The sequence below is a fragment of the Fukomys damarensis genome, unplaced genomic scaffold, assembly GCF_012274545.1.
Source record: "Fukomys damarensis isolate Sample0158 unplaced genomic scaffold, DMR_v1.0_HiC HiC_scaffold_15, whole genome shotgun sequence".
Lineage (NCBI taxonomy): Eukaryota > Metazoa > Chordata > Mammalia > Rodentia > Bathyergidae > Fukomys > Fukomys damarensis.
The window spans coordinates 26,974,193-26,981,313 of record NW_022900927.1 but is presented as its reverse complement, the minus strand read 5'-3'; the positions used below and the strand labels follow the sequence as shown (position 1 = coordinate 26,981,313).

Here is a 7,121-nt window from a genome sequence, read left to right as displayed (position 1 = left end):
GCAGCTAGCAATATATGTGTGTGCATATATATATATATATATATATGTATATATATATATATATATAATTTCTAGTACAGTCATATTTATTTCTGTGTTTCTTGTAACTAATAAAAACATTGTATGTTTGGTAGTGTTTTAGAAACCTCTACAAGGAATTAAATGAATTTATTAAAACTAAATTTAATAAAACAGTCATTACAGTAAACTGTTCCTTTTTAATCCTGCAATGATTCAAGCTTCCCAGAAATGAGTTCTGTTTTCCCCGATGACGGTGACACTAGCCCATGTCTTGTGACTGATTGACTTAATTTTCTCACATTTATTAACTGCATGAACTATTACAGAGTTTTCTGTATTTCAGTTGTTAACTGTTAGAAACGGGAACAATATTTATCTAAGAAGTTTGACACAATGATTTCGCATAATAGCCTTTGAGACAGTGTTAATTTTTTGCCTTAAGTGACTGAATTATCATATATGATTTAGATACTGAGAACTGTGGAGTCCACATTTGTTCAGTTAGGAAAAATTAACATGTCGGATTGAGGAATATTAATTCTCCTGTTGTGTGCTTGCTGATTGGATACAGTGTTTCGGAGAAATGTTTGTATTTGTATTAGTCATTTTCCTTTTACTGGGACAAAATAGCCTTCCCCTGCAAATTGAGAGAGGAGAGTTTATTCCCAGGGGGTTCAGTCCATAGTCCACGGGTGCTAAAGAAGAGGGGCCTGGCAGAGGGCAGCTACTCACCCTTCGCAGCCAGGTGGCAGAGAGCCAAGGAGAGAGCGACAGACAGGAACCCTGCCAGGTTCCGGCCCCGTGACAGCCTCCAAACATGCCCTTCCTCCTAGCAGCACGTTCCGCTGAGCCCCAGGGAGCCAATGTGTCAAATGCTCTACCCCTGAATAGGTGAGAATTTGGGGGGATAGTTTGGACCTAAGCCGTAGTGCTACTCTTTTATTTTGTAATTCCACAGAGGATTAAATTATCTGATATAGAATGGGCCAGAACCAGTGCAGTGACATTTTAATGAAATCAGTTTCTGAATGGAAATTTTGGTACCCTTGTTAACACTGTATGCTCACTGAAGATGATTGACAAGATGAGGAATAAGAAAAACAAGTGTTAGCCAAAGATAGTTTGACTATATTTTTAGAAGACTTAATTATTAGGAAGCTACAGTCTCTTTATATAGTTACTAGATATTTGAAGGAGTTTTCACTAAAACTATCACTCCTGTCTGAACACATTATTAAAGGTAAGAAAAGCGTTCATAAAATAAGTGGGAGAGATGCATATGTGGAACACTAATCACTTTCTACCCTCAATATACTTAATTAAACATGTACATCTAAGTCTATTTTTCCTAAATATTAGACAAGCAGAATTTTGAAGGCAGGAATTATTCATTTTTATAACCTACAAAGACCTAAACATTATATTTTTCAATAAATATTACAAAATATTGTGAAAATAAATGTGTAAAGAACCAAAACAGAAAAGCTGTAAAGGAGCAAAAGAGGAAGGTAGAAAAAATTAAAGTGATAAAGACAGAATAGAATAAAAGAGAATAATTTAAAAGGCTTTTTGCCAGCTTTGGTACATCCTTTTCTGTTATGTATTCAAATGTATCTGGGACAACAGAAAAATAGATATAGTACTGTACCCTTTTCAATTTAGTCCATATTCAAGAAGCTGAGTAGAAACAAGCAAGGAGGACCAAGTCTTCTGAATTAAATTGTATGCATGTTTTACGGAGTATTTACTTCTAATTAATGAAAACCTAGCATATCAGGATGTATAACCCCTGCAATGTTCTTCCTAGAAATTCAGTCTAGGAAGATTGTTCAAAATAGACTTAAATATGACAATCTGAAGATATTTATGACAGCATATTACATGTGTGTATGTATTTATTAATATATGTCCAACAACAATAAGATGTAAGGTTAATATAAAAGGACATAAGATACACAATCAGGCTATATGTGCCCAGAAAGCCATGTTGCTGATGAATGTTTAATGTGATTGAAAGATTCTGTGACACGGTAACTGAAAATTACCTTATCACAAAATATATGCAAAATAAAATGAGCTATGTTATACAAAAATAAATGATGGAATCACTTATAATAGGAAAAAAGAATTGTATATGACCAGAATGTTTACTTTTTATAGATATTAGACATTATGAGGACTTTTATTTTCTTTTTTAATGCCAAATATTCTACTAGACATATCCTGCTGGAACATAAGAATCTTTCTAATGTCAAAATTAAATGACAATGTCTCATAAACCAGTTGTGCAAACAGATTCTCAGATAATTCTTAGTATACGCTATATCTAATTTAGCACATCCTGGAATTTATTGGGGTAAATGATGACCAGTTTTCAAAATATTTTTAGGAATGTTTAGCCATTACAAAAGAGCCATCAATTTTTATTGCTTTATATTCGGTTTATTTATAATTCAAGTAGTATAACAGTAATATAAAACCATCATTTTGTTGTCCCAAAACACCATGTAATCATCATCTATGCCAAACCTTAAATCATTCTCCAAGTTTCAACAGGAAATATATGTTGCTATTTTTGAGTTAATGCAGAGATTGAATGTTATCAGACCTCACTTTCATTCTAGAGGATTTGTAATTCTTAACCTCAAAGTTTGCTCAGATACTCTTTCTTCTAAAATTTCGTTGTAGGAAAAAAAAAAAAATACCCCCCTAGCATCATTTGTTTCACAATGTTGGGAGCAAGGAGTTTCTTTGTTAATCTCTGCATTCAAGATGGAGTTTTCTTCAACTCCTAATGAGGGAGGCACCCCAGCAACACCTTGTGTTAGACAATGGTGGTTGTACCTTGTTACCCAGAGACAATTATACAATAAGATGAAAGAAAGGCTTTGAAAATTGCCTTAAGAGTGATTTAGATAAAACAAAACTAATGTTTTCTGGGTTACAGGTTGTCTATTCATTCATATTGAATAATGGTTTAAAAAATTGTAATCAGTATCTTCAAAAGAGGCAGAGATCAACAAGTATAGAATTTTCATTATCTCTCATTTTCTTACATTCTTTATCATTTCTCTTAAATGCATGTTTGAAGTCCTAGTCCATTATAACTTTAAAAAAAATTGCCTGGCAAATGTTCCATGGATAGAGAAAGTTATATGCAAAAGTTTAGTCTACTAAGTCTTTCAATAATTATTTCTAATAAATGAATCTTAAGAAAATGATAAACATTTACAGAGTGTGTATAAAAATAGCCTTCTTTGGGCTATGGTATTCCTATGGCTAAAGCATTTGTACTAAGGTTGTCTAGTAGTGTGTCCCAGTTTTCTCACTGTTTAGTTATTCGGTTTCTGAATATTTTTACATTTTTAAAACCTGCAATCCCTTATTTTTAACCAATTTACATATCAAATGCTATTATGCATATACAGTGAGACATGGATCTTCTCTGGGTACAAAGCAAGCACTCAGTGTTAAGTGCTAATGCTAGGGCTGACAGTAAAAATAGGAGCTGTAATTCCAGTAGCAACACTACTAGTAGTAGTTACAACTTAGTAACTCTCCACCCTTAAAGGGCTCTATATTAGGTGCCTTAGATGAATTATGTAATTTCATTTTCTAAATTAAAATAAAACTCCATGAAGTAAGTGCCATAATTATATACATCATACAAATGAAGGGAATAAAGATGATTTAGGACAAATAATTTTAAGGTAATACAATGTAAAAATGAAAAACTGGAAATGAAATCAAACTTTTTTAGCTACTCATTTATATATAAGATAAAAATTCAATGTTAAGTATGTTCTACCCACTTGTTTTCAAGATGATAAATTTTAAATTAAAAATTCACTGTGGAAGAAAATGGCAATATTAAATACTAAACATCAATTTTGAAGTTAGGGAAAAGCTGATTTAATAAATTCTGAATTTTTACACAATAAAGTATGTATTTTACCATGAAATTAATAAGAAAGTTAATAGAGTAAATTTTCTTTTTAGTTATAGCTATTCTAAATAAAGACCATTAAACAATATTTGAAAAAAATTCTTTATAAATCAATAAATTTTATTTTTTAAAACATTGTTTATATCAAATAACTTACTTTTATTTTGATTCATTTTTATTTTTTTCAAAAACATTGTCTTAGCTGATACTTCACAACAAATATCTCAATTCAGAAGCTCCTGCTGAGGTGATTTCCAGGTTATCCTACAGACAAGGAAGGAAGATTCATATCAGAAACTGATCACAGATGTGCACACAGTTTAAGTCTACCTGAATCTGACTGAAACCATAAAGGAAAATGATGTATGCCTGTTTGTATTTTTTCTTATTCTAATGACAGTCATGGTATTTAGGCTCTTTATTATGGTTCGCATACACTGTGCTCTAATTCTGCTATTAATCTGGACATTTTTTCAGTCTTGAGAGTCATTTACCTTCTTCCAAGTACCACAGCCTCATACTAAAGTAATCTCAGTGTATGTTTTTTGAAAGTCACATTATATAAGACTCTAGGAAGTTTTTGAAGATTGACTGTACTATAAGACATTATTAATTCAAAGTAGTTTTTGAATAGCCAACTCCCAAATACTCAACAAAAAAGACAGAATATTACTTTTTGAAAATTCATTTTATTGGCACATTTTTATAACATGAAGTAGGAAGAAAAGGGAAAAGGGGGAAGGGGAAATGGGAGAAGAAAGGAATAGAATATCCATTTAATCTTTAGTGTCATCTCATATTGTTTCATTTGTGCCTGTTTCTTGTTAGAGACCTGGCTATCACCGGTAAATAAATTACTCTCTAGCTAGTAAGTCATAAAGCTTTCCTGAGCTTCTAAAATAAAAAAATCTATAGCTTTAAGAGATTTATTTTAAAATATCAAATTTTAAAGTATTTTCGGTCTACTTGATGGAAAAAATCAGTTTTCTATCAACAGCTAGAAAAGTGTATCAAAAGATAAATATAAATGAAATAGTGCTTATTCTCTCATCTCCATCAAACATCAGGATTTCCTTATAAAATTAACACCATGGAGAAAATGTGTGTGTGTGTGTGTGTGTGTGTTGTTGTTGTTGTTGTTGTTTTGTTGTTTTTGAGAAGCTGTTGTGATGGGAATATTTAAAAATCAGCTCACAGAAATGAATCCCTTCTCCCAACAAACATTGAAAGATAACTGATTTTCTTTCTCTGTTTTAGTTTTTCCCATTTTAGGAAACATTCCAAGATTTTCTGGGAGAGAAATAGATCTTATCTGTTCATATTTGCAGTGAAAAATGGAGAAAGTACTGGTAGTCAGGGCCATATATCTTAAGCGACTCAGATAATAGTTTTAGTAAGTACCTTTTTTTTTAGAGATTCAAGTTCAGACTGGGAGCAACTAAAAGCCTTTCCTTGCTGACAGTGTCTGGAGTCACAAGGGAAATATACTCTGTCAGTGTGAACCTATTCCTAAGTGGGATAAAATTTTCTGACTAGCATTCAGCTGCTTAAAATTCAGTTGACTAGATACAATGTTTTATGATTGCAAATATAAATCATATCTGTGTGGCAGCCCTAGGTATTACTATATTAGCCATTTTCCAAAGTTTTAGGCAGAAGAAACTTGTAGGAGAATTATAGAAGATATTTTCACAAATAGCATGTTATAAGCCCCTTAGGAAAAACAATGGCATATCTGTGATACATAGATGATATAAATTAAATTGTATATATCATAGTCCAATTACAGTCTCAAGCTCCCTAGATCTAGTCTGAGTTTTTTCCCCATATGATTTTTTTTTTTTTTTTTTTTTTTTTTTTTGGTACTGGGGATTGAACTCAGGTCCTTGCACTTACAAGGCAGGCCACCGAACTGCTGAGCTAAATCCCCAGACCTTCCCAATAAGATTTAAATGAATTAAAATCTAAATATTCTTATGAGTGAATTTTTGAAATTTGAAGCACTATTCTTTTATGTCAGGTTATGATAAAGATGATATTTTATTTACCTTAGTCAAAGAGGTTGCAAGAGAGAAAGGGCCACACATGACTTGTATTGTCACATTGAAAGTATTCTAAAGAATGGCTAACACATGTGAATTCAGTTTGAGTTCCTGTAAATTTATAGTTTTGTAGATTTTAGTTTTTATTTCCTATGATCAGTATACTTTGTTCTGTGGAACAATATTGATTAGGTAACAGTTCTCTTCTTAATATAAAGCTTTTATATCTTCAAAATTATTAGTTATTTGTTTGATTTCACCTTATAAGCTATTATTTCATAAAGAAAAGGCTACTGTTAGCTCTAAGTCAAGGTCACTGTGGGTCATTCATGGTTACTGTAGTTTACCTTTCCATGTTAAGCATCTGCCTTAGTACATAATTGAGGAAGGTATTTCAGAATTGAAGTCCTAAAATTCAGTTAGCCACTTATAATTCATGTTATAGCAAGCCATATCATATGGTGATGCCATTCTGGGTCTGATGATAAAGCCATTAATTTTGGCAAGACATTTATTAGGCCCCTGGTTACATGTAGATTAACTAAGACACAGTCTTGCTCTTAGAGGATTTTTCTCCAGTGGGTTTCCACCATAGCTGTGCCTTACTTACCGATCCTAGCTGGGAGTATGTGCAAGCTCAATGGAGAGCCATTGGCTTAGAGTTTCAAACCTGAATGCATGCAATAATTATTTGGGAACACAGTTATACGGCAGAAGCTTGGTGCCTCCTCAGTTGCTGAATATTAGTTAAAAATATATATATGTGGGGAAGAGAACTATGTATAAATAACTGCCCTGTGCTCCCATTCAAAATAAGTAAAAGTGAATTTACATCAATTGTAATATGGACCTCATCCAATAAAGTTTTAAAAGGCAGAAGAAAAAATTTAAATTGAAGTGTCTTTTTGTTTTGTAAATGGTGTCAGAATAAATGGCAGCAAAAGTAATCCAAAATAGCCGGGTGTGGTGGTGCATGCCTGTAATCCCAGCACTCAGGAGGATGAGGCAGGAGGATCGCTGTGAGTTTGAGACCAGCCTGAGCTATATAGTGAGTTCCTGGTCCGTCTCAACTATATAGTGAGACCCTGTCTCAAAACAAACAAATAAACAAA

General features: G+C 32.5%; 1 long non-coding RNA gene across 2 annotated transcripts in view; it reads right to left on the bottom strand.

Moving 5' to 3' along the window:
* LOC117286147 overlaps positions 1-7,121 on the bottom strand; it is an 18,071-nt gene that overhangs the window by 1,267 nt on the left and 9,683 nt on the right. For both annotated transcript variants that reach the window (XR_004517279.1, XR_004517280.1), the window contains one exon: positions 4,125-4,231. This is a non-coding gene — a long non-coding RNA (uncharacterized LOC117286147). The remainder of the gene's footprint in view (positions 1-4,124; positions 4,232-7,121) is intronic.